The sequence below is a fragment of the Cryptotermes secundus genome, unplaced genomic scaffold (genome assembly GCF_002891405.2).
Source record: "Cryptotermes secundus unplaced genomic scaffold, Csec_1.0 scaffold248, whole genome shotgun sequence".
Lineage (NCBI taxonomy): Eukaryota > Metazoa > Arthropoda > Insecta > Blattodea > Kalotermitidae > Cryptotermes > Cryptotermes secundus.
Window position 1 is genome coordinate 251,853 of NW_019737984.1, and position 19,085 is coordinate 270,937.

The 19,085-nt window shown below is 42.2% G+C and overlaps 1 long non-coding RNA gene across 1 annotated transcript in view; it reads right to left on the reverse strand.

The window, feature by feature from the left end:
* The window catches only part of LOC117282803, a 245,706-nt gene that overhangs the window by 199,307 nt on the left and 27,314 nt on the right, over window positions 1-19,085 (reverse strand). The window lies entirely within an intron of this gene.

Genomic DNA, 19,085 nt, shown 5'->3' on the forward strand with positions numbered 1-19,085 from the left:
GCGGAATTATTAGCAAATTCATCGGGCCGGTTCTATAAGATTCACCCTGTATTTTCTAGAATTATCCTAGGATTAAAAAAAAAAAGATCAGGCGACTTAGTTACGCTGTAGTAAAGGGTGACAAGTTGTGAGAGGTAAAGAGCTCGAAGCCAGTTCCTGAAACGTCGTGTTCGCCTGTACCAAATACATTTCAAACAATGCATACTGTCTAACATAATAGTGATATAATGAATCATCGCGAACAATTAGAGAAACCTTTAAGAAATCGCCTGAGCGGTGGTATCGATGTTTTGTTTGTATCAAAGAAGCAAATTCATCCTCGAAGTTACAGAATCCAGGTACATTCTTTAACATTTTCAAAGATTGAAGAGCTCCGTCCGAAAATATCCATTCTGCGTTCATGAAATTTGAAACATAACTAGCAAACGTACTATTACACGCAATCTCTCCTTCCAGTAGAACTTCACTCAGATTCCTGCAACTACAAGAGTTTTGCCTTGTGCGACATAATGCAGCGTAGCCCGCTGAAAATCAACGGGCAGTCAGAGGGACATACAGATATTAAATACATAAAAAAAACCTCCACAAAAAGGCCTAACAGATATGTCAATGCACTACTTCACGGCTATTGCTGTCAAAATGACAGTATTGCCCGAATAGAAGTCAACACTAAAGAAACAAATTCGGTGTATAGTACCAATATAAAAGCACAAATTTCATTCATTGTCTGCACGGGACGGGGCTGTAGTTTTCTGATTTGTGCTGTAATAACGGGAGTCCAGATGGGAGAGATGTCCAGGCTGAGCTGACTAATCGGATAATCTATGAGGGACATGTGGGTGGATTCCTTGTATTTCCTGTATGTGGTGTTTGGTTCAGTCTGTAAGACCTTCCAACATATTCTGTGGTCTTCGTATGTATGTTGGGCTAACTTTGATTTGTCGGTGGATAATGGTCAAAAACACAATAATTTTGTTAATATACCATGGTCACAAACGTTTAGACCATGATAGTTAATTCAAAGCCCATTATAAGACATCGCAAGCGATTATGTGCCAGGACTAGCGAAAAGAGTTCTATCAGGAATAGTTTTCTGTTACTCCTGTAGAGCACACTGTGATATCACCTTCAAATCGTCATTTGTTAAATCATTACGACAAATGTCCTTTCAAATCTCCGGGATATTAAGAATATTCAGGTCTCATATTTCATACGCACATAATCCTGTCTAGTAAAACGTTTGTTCGGTATCTTACACAGCACCAAACGGCAAAGCCTGTTGAAATTCAACGGGAATCACATTCTTTGTATTGTCGTTCCTCGGCTGCTCTCCCAATTTCCTCTGTCGCTTTCACGCCTTCATCACACACCTCATGTATCCGTTAAAACGGTAAATTAAGAGCAATAGTGTTACGATTTAGGGGTGTGTGACTATAGATGGGGTATGGGTTGGTGAATGGACTTACTGCCCACTTGTATACACCACTCGGAACTACACTTTACAGATCACTGACACATACAGACTATTGTCCTCAGTCTATCATAGTATCAACTAGCCGTTTCTAGGCAACAAACTTAATAAAGTGGAGATTCCTCAGTTTTCCGCAGTCAGGTTTTCTTGTCACAGCCGCCCATGCAGAACTCTTGTCAACTGACAACTCAGCTACTTCACATCACTCAACTGAAGTCAAAGTCAAAGTCACATTGCGACTGGCGGTCGGTCGGTCAGTCAGTCTGTCTGTCTGTCTTGGTGTCGAGCCCCGATTACCAGATGTTACTTTTTAAATGAAAGTTACTGTCCTGTCCATGTGGGACGCCAGCTCTGACGAGAGGTCGGGTCTGTCATTACTGCTGCGTGCGTTACCTAGCAACGGCCACTGTTTTCAGAGTCATCGCTTAGCAACGATACTGCACGTTACAATATTTAACTTTCAGACGGCACGTTTTAATGCAATGCTGCCATCTTTGTGAATGCCCAGGAACTACTACGGCGTGATAATATTCACTTTTAGCATTAAGGCGAATGAACTATCAAGCGTTACAGACCAGTAACGACGCTACAGGATTGAATCGATATGTACTGGGCTCAAGTTTCTGGGGGGTGGGGGGCAGCTGTCGTGACTATATACCACGCTTTTACTCAGTCAAACCAAGAGAATACTGGAATAATGTATCAAATGGGCTATTGCAGCTTCTATCCTTGTTCATTATCTTATTCACAGCAATCCTATTTTTCGACGCTATATTACCTATATAGCAGAAACATTAAATGATACAAGAATCCATGATTGGGAATACTGAAAAAAAAAGAATACTACTTCTTCCACGTCCGTAGTGACTCCTAAGTGACGCTCCACCATACTTTATTCTGTACTGCATAATCTTAGTAGGTGATACAGCGTTATTAAATAACCTAGTAAGTATATGTGAATGCCCGTTACGTTTGCTGATCGGTGTGTGTGTGTGCGTGCGTTTTATCTCAATACTGAAGAGTCTGTAGGCAGGAAATAAAACAATTCCGCTTAATAAATCAGTCAGTCTAAATACAGATAAATTAATATCTGATCTTTAGTATTTAATTTCTTCCTGGTCTATGACACTGAAGTTGAGGGCAGAACTAGCATTCAAGACTCCACCCGCGCTTGGGGTTGTCTCCACCCACTCTTATATCCTTGACCCACTGAATCTGACGGCAGACCGGTCCCTTAAGTGTTGTACTTTCGTCACTGAAATACCAGAACCATTGTGGGTATATAATTATGTTAATGCATGTTCTCTCAAAGTGTGGGTCGCGACCTACTCTAAGGGCGGTAGCCGAGTTCTCAAGACTTTTTTAAAACACAGTTGTATCTATTAAAGTTCTGGCAAGTAGGTAAGATTTAATATTCACCTAATAAAAAAATCAAACTCCGTGGTTGTAGTCCACAAGCGAACTATACCGACTGAGCGACCGCCGCATGCCGGCGAAGTTAGTGCCAAATTTAGCGGAAAGAGGGTGTCCCGTGGTCAGCGCAACGGATCCCCACGGCCGTTAATTTCGGTTTTCTATTTCCTTCAATTAGCTCCTCAATTATACTCACGTGGCTGAGTGGACCCCGCTCCAGACCCACTACTTCTCAGAAAATCTGGTACGGCCGGGAATCGAACCCGGACCTCTGGATCTGTAGCCAGGAATTCTGACCACTATTCCACAGTGGCGGTCAATATGGACATAGTCGTTTCTGAAAATATTTCTGCAATCGGCGATACAATTAGAGAATTTCTTCGTGACTATACAGGAACACTGTATAAATTACTGCAGATGTAGAGAGGACACAATAAAGCCGGAATAGTCCATTTCTGGGCAACGGTTCTGTAAGCATGTTCCATGGCAAAGGATACGCTGGCAAAAGTCAAAGCATTGCCACGGGATAAAATACACATGTTTCGTGGCAACAGATGAACCAGAGTAATACACGAACTGTTGGAGGTAGTGATCTCTCTTCGGTTCGCCCTGAGTTATACAACAGAGTTCGCAAGAGAGTTAAAGGACTCGTAATTCAGTCGTAAGAGAGTTCAGTGTTCAGCTGTGAGTGTAAACCAGCGGACAACGGAAGCAGACTCGTAATCAGAACCAAGCCAGTCACCCAGAAGAGAAGGCACGCGTAGTCCGGCAAGGAATGGAGGGAGTCTTAGGCAGTCAATGATGTTCAGCTGTTCGAGACTGAGGTCACACAAGGTTATGTATTGTTTTAAGGTGTCAGTATCACAAAGTCTGCCTGGAAGTTTTGTGAATTTGAAGAAACGGAGGTATCAAGTACAGAAATTCTGAACCAGAATTCCGTACCTAACCTAACACAAGCTTATTCTGTGCTTGGTTAATACACCCTATCACGTGTTGGTGCTATTGTCTGGAGATGGGAACTAGCTCTATAGACTGGACTCAACTGAGCAGGATATTTACCTGAGGACGGAGATAGTATTCAGTCTCCGAAACGATGTTTTAAATAAAAAACATGACCATGGACAATGTCCAAAAACACTATTTTAAACCATTAATTCACTAAACTGACATTTTTCCACGTCCCTTTTGCACTTATTTCGGGCAATTAGCAGGCTGGAACAGAGGCAAGACTTCTGACCTATACTTCGATGCATCCGCTTTGAAACGCAGAGGTTCAGGTTAGGCTGAATTTGTCAGTAGCTTCCTTCAATCATTCCAGAAGAATCTCTTCGATAGTATAATATATATATATATAAAATAAACCTTTCGGTCGACGATACACAATCGCCCAGTTTATCAACGTTAATATACATAAACATGCCTAAAACAATAATTTTAGTTACTTTTTTGCGAAATACATGTAATGAGATGTATGAAAAGAGTCGCCGAAGGCTGTGAGGACTGGGTACGACCTTTTGACCACCGTAATTTTCAGTTTATAAATTAAAAAGTGATAAATTTGACACACCCACAAAAAGGAATATGATAGTATTTTCTAACCATTTCGGATGCTGAATGAGTGTTTAAAAAGTTGGATTGGTTGGGCGGTATCGACAGATTAACGGAGCCTATGTACTTTTATATACGAACACAATGAACAAGACGGCTTAAATTAAAGTTATACAGGTGGGGCCATACTGATATACTGCACAGAAATGCAAAGCTCTTTGTTTACTGAACTGGGAATACAGATGCATGGCAAGAATTGTATAAACTACAAAACAGAACGAGAATGAAAAGTTCGTATCATAACAAAGATGGGAAAAAATTGACAATACACTAAAACCATTTCAAAGCCAGAAAATCACTGCCGTCTGGGATCTAACAAAGTTTCGGAGGAATCTGCTGCCTCCATCATCAGGATATAAGAGTGATCTGAAGACTGAGGCAGCATATTTCACCTACACTCTTGTACATGTTTAGTAAAATACAGACTGTCACATCTCGGAAGAGTGTGATCATGTTCACAAAACTTTGCTGAACAGTGTTCTAACCTGTAAGATTTGAGGCTTTCACGGCGGTGACTATGAAGAANCTAACCTATTTCAAATTCCATTCTGAACCTCTTTACCGGTGCTACAACCCTGAGTGAATCTTGGTTTCGTCCACGGTTTCGTAACAGTACATTTTTCTGGGGTGGCGTCGTTTTACCCACGCCCAATCCCAATCCCCGAGGATCAGGGACTACAGTTAGCCTGGCCCCTATCCTTTGACTCTGACATGGGTGGGTCTACCAAGAGCTTATGTTCCCGCCAGCATAGCTCTCCAGGTCAATGGGACACGCAAACTTCAATCTCCACGAAAAGGAGGCACCACTCAGAACACTGCTACTTAACTGGATTATTATTATTATCATTATCATTATTAACAAAACAATATGGCGCTTAGGCGTACTTCTTCCGCAATTCAAAGGCAAATAATTCCTTGCCTCATGCAGAACCCTACAACATGTCACGCCAAAGTGTTATGCAGAACCCTACAACATGTCACGCCAAAGTGTTAATTTCCTGAACTACGAAGATGCATAACTAACTGCTAACAATTATATAAGTAAGAACGAGGCGTGAAATGTATGCCTTCATTTAAGTTGTATTAATGCAAGATTAAGCAAAGCGTAAGAGGAGACAACAGAAGAGTGCGTAAGGCTACGAAAAGCAGAGGGGATCCTCGGATCTCCGTGCCACATGTGTAGGTGATGTTATCCGTGGAGCACCTTTCCGCACACATGGTACGTAACATGTCTCCGAAGCGTTCGACCTTCGGAAAACTCACAATTACCTCTTTCGAAGCAAGTTTTATTGAAGGCCAACACAAATTTTAGCCGGTGCAAACATGTTTCAAAGTGGCTTACACAAGAATGTGGTTTCTTTAAAATGAGAAAGTTAAACAACTTCTCTAATCTTAGTGGATTATTTTACGATGCTTTGAGCTAGCATCAAACGGTAAAATAAGATTTACGATGGATCATGAACTGGAAACGACTTGGAAGCCCAAACTGAGGCGCCATCGTGGAAGGCTGAACAAAAATCACGAGAAAACTGTCAGGATAGTCACTGACGCAGCCGGGAATATAACACAGTACCTACCAAACACAAGCAGAGATGTAACGGTTCTCATGAACCGTTTGCCATGGGTATGAACGGAGACAGAACTTGTAACTGGCACAAGTTCTTCAGAAAGGTTTATATAAAAGTGTTAATTTCCATATGTGAAACTTACACAGCCTCACATACGTCTTACTGGGGGCGACTCAGCCCACAATTTTTCAGCGTGCTTTGTATTTGTAAGACTTTTGTTTGGACTAATTAAACAATGTCCATGTTGCAGCTCACTCTGTTGTAATTTTTAACTTGATGTCCGCTATTTACTTTTAAAGAAAACAAACAAGAGAAAATAATTTTCGTCTCACTCTACCTATCATACCTCAGAATTTCAAAACTGGTCAGTTTCAAGTACGTCAAGAAGTAATTATACAATCAGTTATCAGTACTTTCAAAAACGTCTTCTATCCAGATAAAGTATTTTACATATTGTCGGGAAAGCTACCCTACACAAATATAGAAATTCTAATCGCCCCTCCGAGCAGTATAATACCGCATAATCAGCTATCGCTGACACGGAAATACCGCGGAGCAGAAGCGCCACACACAAACCGACTGAAAAGCAGTAACTCTTAGTAGCTGCAACGCTAATTATGAAGTACTGAGCAACGACTTCATTTTTATGGGGGCACGCGTTAGCGTAGTCGGTTGAGGCACTGTGCTCCAAGCCGGAATATCGTGGCCTCCCGATGAGGTTATGGGATTTTCAATTGACCTAATCCTTCCAGCCGCACTATGGCCCTGGGGTCGACTCAGCCTCTAACATAAATGATTACTAGGAATCTTCCTAGAGGTAATGGGTGACCGAGGCACAAGGCTGACAACCTCACCGACGTCTGTCTATAAAACGTAGGAGCCTCGACATCTCACAACCCCATGGGCCTCCTCAGCGTGTGACAGGGTTAGCTTTACCGTTCTACCTTCATTCTGTATGCTAAGTACCCACAATTACTGTCAATTTGTACACTGTAAAGCTCACAGTTTTGCCCCGAGGCTTCCATTGGCTTAAGATGTGAATAAAAACCACCTGCATACACGCCTGACACATTGCTGATTCGACATATCAGGTGAGACACCTCTGCCACTCTGCGGGCCCCCGCGCATAATGGGAAGCATACATTTCTTAATTTGATTTTGACGAGCGGTGAGAGGATATATGTTTGGACGAAGTGTGCAGCTTGAACCAGTCTGCGCGCTTTACTATAACAGCGGGTTATCACAAAGAAACCATGCTGCCTTAAAACACTCAGTCATTTACTCCTGGTAGTCTGCCTTGCTGCCGGTCACGGTAGCCGAGCGGGATCGTGGGTTCGAATCCCACAGAAGTCATGGATGTTTGGTATGTGTATGTGTTTATTCTGTGTTTTTGCTGTCCTGTGTTTAGGTAGAGGCCTTGCGACAGGCTGATCACTTGTCCAAAGAGACCCACATTCTGTAAAATGATCACGAAACTAAAAATCAGAGGTCAGGGACCAAGGGGGCTGTAGAGCCAGTGAAGAAGATCTGCTTTGCTAAAAAAACTTTGTTAAAAGGTTTAATTTGTGGTTTGCAAATTAGCTTTCGTTAAGAAGTCTTGCAGCTCGTGTACATACATAATATTACTTAACAATAATAAACGTTTTGCTTAAGTTTAGACCGTGTTTAGAGAACAGAGAGTTCGAATTTCTTAACCTAAGATCGTAAATACACTGAACATGCTCATATACAATAGAGGGGATTCATATATAACAGTCTGTTTTGTAGTATACAAATTTCTCTCAGCGGTGACTGTGAAGAGTATCTTCCGGGATGTGACGCCAAAGTTTCGGTGGGAAGGTACTGCCTCCAACTTCCAAGGTCGAAGAGTAAGACAAGCAAGGACCAAGCAATATGCAGAACACTCTGCCTGCTGCAGTAAGTTCCTCCGAAACGTCTGCAACTTCCAAACTATACAATGCCATCAGAACCTACAAGGCAGCATTCTTTATGTAAAACATGTTTCTCAATTTGGGTATGAGATACGAAGATACTAAAATAAGTACACAGTATTCGCCATTCTTACAGATTATGGAGGATGAAGCAAATATGAATCCGTAATCACAAAGTGAAAATTTAAATGATGACGACACTCATGAGTCACTTTATATGCGCCAATAAACAATACTAAGGTAAGGTAAAGCTGTCCGTGTGCTTAACAATTAAGCACTAAGCCATGAAGAATTATGAGGGAGTGGATATATAGATCCACATTTTGTAGACCTCAGCATTAGCTGCAGTGAGTGGTCAGCTTCACGGCCCGGCCGCTTTAGCCCCCGGTACATATTATATAGGAGGATGGGTGGACCCCAGAGCCGGTCTGGACCACATGGAGGAAAAAAAATTCTTGATCCTACAGAGACTCGAACTACGACTTCTCGGTTGTCCAGCCTATAAGCAGTCGCTATACCGACTGCGCTGTCCCGGCTCCCAATAAGCAATATTTCAGTTACCAAATGCTAGGACCAGGAAACAACGAGATCAACGCTTTCTATTTCGAACAGTAATTCTACATCTCAACGAGTTGCACGCGCCATTCTGAGACAGTGACAATACAATTTTCTGCGAGGAACATATTTTTAAGTTCCCGAACTTCGAACCTTTTGGAGGGTGAAACGCGAAAAACAAAAGACAAATCTGGAATGGTTATGTACAAGAATCAATATCAGTGAGACGACTATAACTACAAGCATACCTTCACCTTTAGCAAACTACAGTAGGCACCAGGTGCATTATCCCCATAGAACAGAGTCCTTGAGCAGATATCTGTCGCTCAACTAGTCGAAAGTTCCTTGTACTTGTAAGAAGCCTCAAAATTTACGTTGTGTTCATAAGATATCGCTATTAGACCCCACCTTGAGTCAGATATATTTCAGTCCATATGCTCAAACCATATTTCCATAAGACTAATTTTAATATTAACCTCAATCTACGCCATAGTCTTTTCGCCTAAGGTTTTCCGACTATCAATCCATATAAATTTCTCCTCTCTCTAACGTGAGGTACGTGACTTAATTTAACTGTATATAACGACGGTATTATGTAATTATTTTCCATTCTCCAATGGTAAGTAGAAGTAAGTAAAGGTATCCCTCTAACAGGCCGTGGAGGCCCATAGGGTTGTGACAGAACGAGGCAGGCTCCCACATTTTCTAGACAATCGGCTCATATATGGCGGCAAGGTTGTCAGTCCTACGCGCCGGCCGCCTTTTACCCCCAAGAATATTCCTGGTACTTATTTATGTTAGAAGCTTAGTCGACCCCAGGGCCATAGTGCGGCTGGAAGGATTAGGTCAATTGAAAAAATATCCAATGACCTTATCGGGCCTTGAACCCACGACCTTCCGGCTTGTAGCATAGTGCTTCAACCAACTAAACTACCGCGTGTCCCCTCCAAAGGTGTGTTCACTATAACAATAACAGCAACAGACTCTAAAATATGGATCCATATTAAGACAACGCAATTCAAGTATACTCAGTTTGTTTTTCATGTAACTCGCCTGATGACGACGTAGAAGAGGTCGAAACATGTAACGTACACTTTCGCATAATAAATATACAGTAGTGTCTATTTTGTTTTTATCTTGAAGGTACTTTCATGTTATGTTGACGGCCGAATTTATATGATTACACGATTACGTGTTTTAATAAACTGTCCTTGAGTTATAAAAATACATTTTGGGTCTGTTGCGGACTGCACACCGCTGTATCAATAGCCCTAGTACACTACAGGAAAGCGGTGTCAGCATTAGCACCTGGTAGTGAGGTTCGAACGTAGACAAGTTATTTCGTTATTAAGACCCCTTTACAAATGCATCATAACTCTGGAAGCACAAAAAATAAAGGTGGAACTGTGTGTGTGTGGGTGATTGCCCCCTCTTCAGTTAATACACAATTTTAATGGCAATACTGCTGGTGGTGTTAAGCACTGAACTCACGACAAGTGTTGAATCGATCACATTCAAAGGACAGCGTTACAACGACTTCTCTTCCCGTTAACCCGTCACTCCAATTCGTCAAATGGCACACAGTGACACGAAACGGTGATTGTAATTCAGCAGCAGTTTTACTGCTTTGTCGATTTATTATTTACAGTCTGTATTGCCATCGAATAACTTTCCGCGAGTTTCGAAACAAGAAAACACGCGTTCTATATTTGTGTTGTGATATTGCAGTCCGTGTCGCTTCGAATATTACACAATTCTATAGGTAAAGGTAAAGCTGTGCCCGTATTTACCTAATTAAGCACTACGCCATGAAGGCGTATGGGGGAGTGGATGTATAGAACTACATTTTCTTTACCTCGGCACTAGTCAGAGGTGATCGGCCAGCTTCACGCCCCATCCGCTTAACCCCGGTACTAATTTGATAGGAGGCTGGGTGGGTACCAGAGCCGTTCTGGAAGACGTGGAGAAAAGATAAAATTCTTGACCCTACCGGGATTCAAACTCCGACCCCTAGGTAGTCCAGCCCGCAGCCAGTCTTTATACTGACTAGACAATTGTGTAAGTCTTGAAAATTTCTTTATGTAGATTTTCTTTTCGACATCATAGTCGCTTGGAGAGAAATTCCACTAACAGATACAGCGTTCAATTTCTTTTCTATGCACGTGGTTTTTGTGAGAATGAATCTGTACTGAAATACGTTTTATTTGGAGTTATTGTATGTTGTCAAGTATTAGGTATCAAGTCCCCATAAAACGACATTAGCATAAATAACTTAGGCATTTAATAACATATGCAGTTGAAGAAGCAATTAGTTACCCGGCCTGTCAATCTGTCGCATTATCAGTTGCTTAATCAGCAGGGGGTTTCTTGTCCATTATTATCCTATCGCTCTACCACTTTTTTGGTTTGGTTTACGACAAAGTCAGATTCTGGATTATACAGCATCGAACGTGGAACGATTGGCGAACATCGAATTCGCAAGTATCAGAATCCAAAGGATCGTATCTCGTAACTGAGGTACTGGCCCGGAATTTGTCTAGACAGACTAAAGGCAGCCACGATAGTACAGCCAGGATAGCAGGCGACCCGGTCGAGATTCGAAAGAAGTACCCCCCGAATACAAGTCAGAGAACTACCCCTACACCAACCTGCTCGGTAACACACCACCTGCACAATCTATCTAAATCATCCATGAACTAACAAGGCAAACGCCAAGGGTTCAGACAGGCTAAACAGAAGTGCAGAACACATGACCTGAAGCCTTGCATTTCTATTTCTTGTAGGTTATGTAATGGACCGCCTCTGTGGTCTAGTGGTCAGCGTTCCTGCCTACAGATCCAGAGACCCGGGTTCGATTCCTGGCGATAACAGATTTTTTTTCGGAGAAGTAGTGGGTCTGGAACGGGGTCCACTCAGCCTCGTGATGATAATTGAGGAACTATTTCAAGGAAATAGCGGCTCCGGTCTAGAAAACCGAAATTAATGGGGCGTGGGGATTAGTTGCGCTGACCACGTGACAACTTCTAACCACTAAAGTTGGCACTAACTCCGCCGACAAGCGGTGGTCACTCGGTCGGTATAGTTCGCTTGCGGACTAAAACCTAGGAGTTCATTTTTTTGTAGGTTGTGTGATGACCGCCTCAGTGGTCTAGTGGTCAGCGTTCCTGCCTACATATCCAGATGCCCGGATTCGATTCCCGGCGCTACCACATTTTTTTTCGGAGAAGTAGTGGGTCTGGAACGGGGTCGACTCAGCCTCGTGATGATAATTGAGGAACTATTTCAAGGAAATAGCGGCTCCGGTCTAGAAAACCGAAATTAACGGCCGTGGGGATTCGTTACGCTAACCACGAAACACCCTCTATACGCTAAAGTTAGCACTAACTGTGCTAACAAGCGGCGGTCGCTCGGTAGGTATAGTTCGCTTGAGGACTACAGGCCACGGAGTTTTGTTTTGTTTTGTGTAATGACGTTTTCAATATCGAGAATACGACTGTCGGTTGGAAGGATGACCAATGAATGACCTGGAATGGGTTTGGAATGAAGAGGCCGTAGCCTAAACGAGGTACTATTCCGGAATTCGCCTGAGGAAAATGAAAAGACAGTCAGGACAGCTGGTGCCCCGCCCGAGATTCGAATCAAGCACCTCTCGAATACAAGCCTAGAACGGTAACTCTGCAGCAACCTCTTCGGTATAATCTGAAGTAAACTGTACGAATTAAGATCAAAATTTTCCAAAAGCGATAAGAATTGTTTCCTACAATCACTCGTAAAGTAAATAAAGTAAAGCTATCCCTGTAACAGGCCCTGAAGGCCCATAGGGTTGTGAGATGTTGAGGGTCCCACATTATCTAGACAGTCGGCTCAAAGTTGGCGGAAGGTTGTCAGTCTTACGCGCCGGCCGCGCTTTACCCCCAAGAACATTCCAAGAATATACATGTTACTCATTTCTGTTAGAGGTTGAATCGACCCCAGGGAGATAGTGAGGCTGGAAGGATTAGGTCAACTGAAAAAATCCAATGACTTCATTAGGACTTGAACCCGCGACCTTCCGGCTTCTACAATAGTGCCTCAACCAACTACGCTACCGCGTGCCCCCGTTTTCTACAGTTAATATATTAAAATTATGAAATACATATACGATGGAACTACTTAGGAAAAAAAATCTCGGGGGAAATGTGTCTTAAATGCATTGTGATCCAATCCGCTCTTCAGTACATTGTTAATGGAACTGAACTTGTAATATACCTCAAAAATGGTATAAACTTTCAAGTTATTTTAAAATTATGTTTATTAAATGACTCTATATTTCTAAACCGAGAAAAACAAAAAATGGCTGTGTCACTTCTTTTCAAAATCTGGCAGAATAAAGCCCACGTAACGGGTCTAATACTTTACTCGCACGAATATCACTTTAACTTACTTTACTAAAGTACAGATATTTTCAACAGTCAACTAAAAGCGTGTTAGACAAAGAGAGAAAAATAGTTATCTATTCAGTGTCATCCATATCACGAGCTGCCCAGCACCCCAATGTCGCACCCCTCACCAACAATTTCATGATTATACAAAATAATTCTCGTGTAGCCTTACGATACATCTTAGCGCGATAAGACGAAAAAATACTTGAATTACAAACAAACCATAAACATGACCACAGAATGGCAATATTATGGAACTGAGTAGATAAGTCTGTTACTGCTTCGCAATTTTACTTACTAAATGCAATAAATCGTTACAAAAATAAGGGCGTTTAAAACACAACTTGACAAGTAAAAAAGTTTACGATAGCCTTTCTTCACAAACCTCTAAACCGGTTTTACAGCATACTGAGCAACAACTTACAAAGCAAACAAAAAAGAAATAAAAATGGACTTTCGCTAAGGAATACAAAAATAATCATAGCTGCTGGAGTGCGGCGGTGGCGTCGGGGGGGGGGGGGTTAGAGCAAAGAAAAATTTGACAAGCACTACCATCGGAAGATCATATCGCTATTCAACTTGTCAACAATATATCACATAATGATTTGAAAACAAAACATAATAAGAAACGGTTTTCAGAGCAGAGAAGCCCAACTCTAACAGAAGCAAATGATGATGGGAAAACACGCTTCGGAACAGACGAGCTAACAGCCCAGCTTTGGGTCATAATGCGCTGTTTTCTGTCTGGAACAGCTCACGGAACGCCAAAGGATACATATACTGTGCAGTCGCACTTTAAGCATAGTATGTCTGGACAAGTTCTGAAACACGTATGTGATTTTGCCGAATTTGGGGGGATTAGCAACATTTCCAAAAATTCTTTTACATCGTACTATTTTAAATTTGGGCACGCGGTAGCGTAGTTGGTTGAGGGGCTATGCTAGAAGCCGGAAGGACGCAGGTTCAAGTCTCGATGACGTCATTGAATTTTTTCAATTGACCTAATCCTTCCAGTCACACTATGGCCCTGAGGTTGACTCAGCCTCTAACAGAAATGAGTACCAGGAATTAATTCAATAATTTTCCTGGGGAGTAAAGCGGGGCCGGCGCGAAGGCTTAGCAACCTTACCGCCATCTTTGAGCCGATTTTCTAGATAATTTGGGATTCTCAACGTCTCACAACCCTATGTGCCTTCACGGGCTGGCACAGGGATAGCGTTACTTTTTTACTTTATTATTTCAAATTAGGAACCGGGATACCGCAGTAAGTATAGCGACTGGCTATAGGCTGTACGACCGAGGGGTCGAAGTTCGGATTTCCGGTAGGGTCAAGAATTTCTACTTCACATTGTCCGGAGCGGCTCTGGGGTCCACTCAACCTTCTACACAATAGGTACCGGGGTCTCTTTCACGGGGGTAAAGCGGCCGGGGTGTGAAGCTGACCGCTCACAAACTAGTGCCGAGGACAGAAAGCTGGATCTATACATCCACTCCCCCATACGCCTTCATGGAGTAGTGCTTAATTAGTTAAGCACAGGGACAACTTTACCTTTACTTCTTTTTTTTTCATTGGCGCTACAGTCCTCATTTGGGCACAGGCCTACCTCCATGCCTCTTCGTTTCACTTCGGTTTTACTAGATGTTAGACATACGGTAGGACTCCTTGGGCGGGTGATCAGCTCGTCGCAAGGCCTCTACCTGTACACAAACACAGAAAAACGCACAGAAACATCCATGCCCTAAGTGGGCTTCGAACCCACGATCCCGGATTCCGAGCGAGCGAAGACAGTGCATGCCTTAGACTGCTCGGCTACCGTGACCGAATTTAACTTTACCTTACTATTTCAAATTCGGAGAAGCGCGACCACACTGCATACGCTGTAAGACAGCTTGAAATATGAATGTGTTTATAGCTGCCAATTTTTAATGTTTAATTATGGATTTAATTAATATCTTCAGATGCATTGAACTTCAAGGCAGACCATAATTGAGATTTCTTAAAATAACAGATCATTATAATTAAATTAAATCATTTTAGTGCAAGTCACAAGACATCTAGACTCTAGAGTATCAACCTGTCAAGGCTTCATCCATCAATTACGAATACCTCATGAAGCAAAATACAAGATGGTTAATATGAAGACAGCACAACTGTACTCCGAGACTATAGACACGTATATATAAGATTCGACACATTTTCACGCTGCAATAAACACTACTTCGATATTAGCCATTAAGGTCGACCTTTTGACGAACTAAGTAATAAATGAAGAAAGCAGTCTTCTGGGATTTGGCACCGTGTATATGTGGTGTTAACCGACGTTTCGGAGGAACCAGTCTGCTTTTACCGGTTCTCAGGTCTCTTCGCTTGCGGATTTCTTATATTTTTCCTTCTACCCTGAAGATGGAGGCGATATGTTCCTCCGAAACGTAGGTTAACACCACATATACACGGTGCCAAATCCCAGAAGACTGCTTTCTTCATAGTCACCGCCGTGACAGCCTCAAATTTTAACACTTTTAATTAAGCTTCTCTCAAAATGAGCAACTTTACTCCTGTAATTATCATACATAATGATGTCTATGTGGGAAAGAAACATGTTCATTTATATTAGTTATTTATTTAGGTGCTTATTCAACATCCCAAAGAACAATTAAAATGCAGGCATGAGCAAACAAGAACACATACACGCAAAGATAAAACAAGGCAACTTGTACCACTTAGACAACAACAAGAGACAAAGTGGATGATGCAACCTTTCAGTAAAGAACAATCACATAAACACCGGACATTGACGAAAGCTGCAGAAAAAGGCGGGATTCTAGATAACTATAACAGCATGCAGCAGCCGGGATAGCACAGTCGGTATAGCGAGTGGCTACAGGCGTGACGACAGAGGGGTCGGAGATCGAGTTCCGGTAGGGGCAGAAATATTCTCCTCTCCACATCGTCCAGACCGACTCTGGGGTCCACCCAGCCTCCTATCCAATGGGTACCGGGGGTTCTTTCTCAGGTGTAAAACGGCCGGGGCGTGAACCTGACCTCCAGCTAGTGCCGAGGTCAAGAAAATATGGGTCTATACATCCACTCGCACATAAGCTTTCATGGCGTAGTGCTTAAGTAGTTAAGCACAGGGTCAATTTTACTTACTATAACAGCATGCCGTAAATGTAGCCTGTGCTGCTCTCTAAGCTTTACATTCTCTCCGCAAGAGAATCAGAATGCTCGTAATGGACTTACTGAATTTACTTAGTCGTTCGTCTTCTAAAGAAAAACCAACACTTACTGAATGTTTCATGTTTACCTAGTGCTGTAGGATTAGAGCTTACTCCTGTTCATGGTGGCATGGCAAAGATTTTATGGAACTGCTAATTGAGTCATTACACGTGTATGGTCGTTGATTGAAGCGAAAGCTGGCTGCACTATTTCAAATGACACCTCTGCTCAGAAGCAAAACGCCGTTAGTATTGAATATGACAGTACACGAGGATCGAAAGGAACACGCTTTCCAGAAACACAGTCTAGAAGAGTGTTATCGAAGTACGAATTCGGCCTAACTTTAGAAGGCAAGAGATGCACAGAATATGCAGTGCATTATCCAGACATATCATATCGTATCATATCGTAACTACCTGATACCACAACCTTCCCCGAAAACTACCGCCTTATCATGGAGAGGATGTTTGCGCGATCCAATGAGCCGGACAGCTATGCTGGCGGGAGCGCAGGCTCCTGGTAGAGCCACACATGCCACAGAATTCAAAGGATACAGATACAGAGGAAGTTAGTTACTAGTCCTCCAAGTGGTCGTGGGCATGGAGCTACAGAGCCCATCTCAGAAAAAAATTACTGTTAAGAAGCCATGCTGGAGGTCAAGGCCCATAAAGGGTTGTAACATCAGTAAAAAGGACATATAAAATATGAACTTAAAACAAATTTTTGTAATACGTTCATTCTGACGCTATAACGTATGGCTTTGAAAACGGGTGTTAAAATAAACAAAGAAACCATCAATTATAAATTAGAATATAAGGAAATATATTAGTATTAAGTCGATAATTCAACAAATCGTAATTTTACGATATTTTAAAATATCGACTTCTATAAGCAATAACTTACGGAATCAATCGCGCTCATAAGACGCAGTTTCGCGATAAGACCAAAGAGGAGAATCACTGCACTCGATACACATTTTCTGAGGTTCTGTAAATGGAAGGAATAAAAGCGCTCGGAGTAACGAGGATAAAACTGCGAATCGCAACACACGGTCCGCCACTCTTCCCTGTCCTTGTAGACAAGATTGAAGACATCAATTGTTGCAGGCGGCAGACTAGACGCTGAAGTAACGCACCACAACACGTATCAAAACGCGCTGGTTTCGAAGGGTAAGACAAATGTGAAGCACACAGAAAGCAATACCACACCTGAAAGTATGCAGAATTAACGCAACTTACGTCTAAGGAACGCAATATTTTAACCAGTTCGAATCCTATTCGAGGTACCGATGTATGTCTGCATTGTTTCTGTTGTGTACTATCCTGTGTATAGCTAACAGCCTTGCGATAGGACTGATCCCCGTCCAAGGACTCCTACCACCTGTCTGTATGATACGTACATAGTTTCAGATTAATTCTGACGGGAAAGAGGCCAGAGGGACTGATCCGTCAAAAGAAGAAACTCAATTTAATAATTACTGCTTGTAATGCAGAGCCCTTAACAATGGGGACGGACAGAGCACGTCTAGACAGAAATCTCTATTAATTTTTGACGAAGAATCAGAACTCAACAAAAAAGTAACTAATAAAGATACTGTGACATGACGCCTGAATGCCGGAGAGTGGAGCCAGAGTAGACGTTCAATGCTAGGCAAAGGCTCAGTAAATAGGTTCCCGCGGTAAATAATAAGCAAGCAACAGTAAGGAATTTTTGAGCTATAACCATGGAAACGGTATTTTCTGTTGGGTCCTCCCCGAGGCTATATAACGAGGATCTCAGACAAGCTGAAGGAGTAACTGAGAGAGACGGAAGTACAAAGACGATTGAGAAGAAATGGAAACGCGTTAGTTGTGTTGCAAGAATGCGGCTGGTATAATCACTGCACTTGAATCCGTTGCCAAGATACGACTAGTGAAGACTGAGAACCCTAGTGTGTGTGTGTAACGGTGAACTGTAAATTGTGTATATCAACGAAAGCGCCATAATAATCGTAGTTAGGAGTTGTGTGTTAACGTGTGTCAATAAATTCCATTTCCAATCCATGCCCCGTCTATAGACACACCCCTACACGTGACAATATGTTCTGGAATATAAGGCCGTGTAGCCGGCGAAGATCTCCCAACGTTTCGGAGGCACACGATGCTTAGGTGATGAAAGCAAGATTTATCTCCAATACATGGGATGACTTTCACTGGACTACAAGGTGTTATATTCCGAAATATAAAAAAGAAAAAAGAAAAAAGAGCTTTTCACAGCTACCGCGGGGAGAACCTCAAATCATAGAAGTCACTCAATTTTTACTTTTTCAATGAATGTACATAGGGTCAGTGCTGTTAGGCAGACAGAAATCCTTACAGCTGAGCCGTTAATACCTAATCCTAGCCCTTTTGAGGTTGAAAGTGCTATTGCAAAATTGAAACGGTATAAATCGCCAGGTAGTGATCAAATTCCGGCAGAACTTATTCAAGCAGGAGGCGAAATATTACATTCTAAGATCCACAAGCTAATTACTTCTATTTGGCATAAAAAAATTACCTGATCAGTGGCAGGAGTCTATTATTTTACCAGTTCACAAGAAGGGTGATATAACTGACTGTAGTAATTATCGGGGGATATCACTGCTATCAACTTCAAATAAAATTTGGTCCAATATTCTTTCAAGGTTAAGTCCATATATAGATGAAACTATTGGGGATCATCAGTGTGGGTTTCGACGTAAGAGATAAACTACAGATCAGATCCTTTGCATTCATCAGATACTGGAGAAGAAATGGGAATACAATGAGACGGTACATCAGCTATTCATAGACTTCAAGAAAGCCCCAGACGCTGCGGATTCCATGCTTACGCACTTACATCGTCTGCCACAAAATTCGACGTGGATTTCTGCAGGCTACCGGT